Genomic DNA, 1,030 nt, shown 5'->3' on the forward strand with positions numbered 1-1,030 from the left:
CTCAGGGTGGGTAGAAGCATTTCCCACGAGTAATAAAAGGGCTCAGACAGTCTCCGATCTTCTCCTCCGAGAGATCATTCCTCGATTCGGTGTTCCAGTCTCTCTCCAATCAGACAACGGACCTGAATTTACCTCCCAAGTTTCCCAGATCCTATCTAAGGCCCTAGACATCCCCTAGCACTTTCACATCCCTTACCACCCTCAATCCTCAGGCAAGGTGGAAAGGACTAACCGCTCCTTAAAAGCTCTCATTAAACTGTCACAGGAACTTCATCTTGACTGGGTAAAGCTCCTGCCCCTGCTCTTTTCAGACTGCAAGCTCTCCCCAAGTGACCTCTCCTCATCTCACCTTTTGAGCTCATGTATGGACGCCCAGTTCTAATTCCTGGCTTCTCGCCTTTCCAAGCGCTCTCTCCTTCCAGATCATTCGCTTACCCCATTACTCTCTCATCTTCACTCTCCTGTGGAACTTTGCTGACCATCACCTACCTCGACCACACTCCGATTCCTGCCCATTACCCGTTAATATTGGAGATCAAGTCCTTTTATCTCCTCCAGGTCATCAGCCTTCACCTCTCTCTGAAGTGGCAGGGTCCTTTTAAGGTAATCCCTGTAACTCCTACAGCTGCTAAACTTGAGGGACGCTCTCACTGGGTCCACCTGTCCCACCTAAAACCCTTCATTCCCCCACCTAAAGATGATTCCTCTTCATACACATCAGCCCTAACAGGACAGTGCTCTGTTAAGCTCCAAAAGACATCAAGACCACCCGTCTTGTCCCCCATCCTAGAGAATGAGGCTTCACTCCGACAGCCAAACCCGACCTCGCTGGATGAGACACTGGATTGACTGTGGCCTTTTCCTCTTTTCCCTGCTGTTCATTTCCATCAAGGGTAGTCCTTAGGTCTGGACATTCGAAGTTTGAGAAACGCCTGCCGACAACAAGCAGACTTTCCAAATAGGATCAGGAAACTGCTCCATAGCCGGGTGCCAGGAACCGATCCAGATTGCCATCGTCCCTATATCTGTG

The sequence above is a fragment of the Mus pahari genome, chromosome 12 (assembly GCF_900095145.1).
Source record: "Mus pahari chromosome 12, PAHARI_EIJ_v1.1, whole genome shotgun sequence".
NCBI classification, from domain to species: Eukaryota; Metazoa; Chordata; class Mammalia; order Rodentia; family Muridae; genus Mus; species Mus pahari.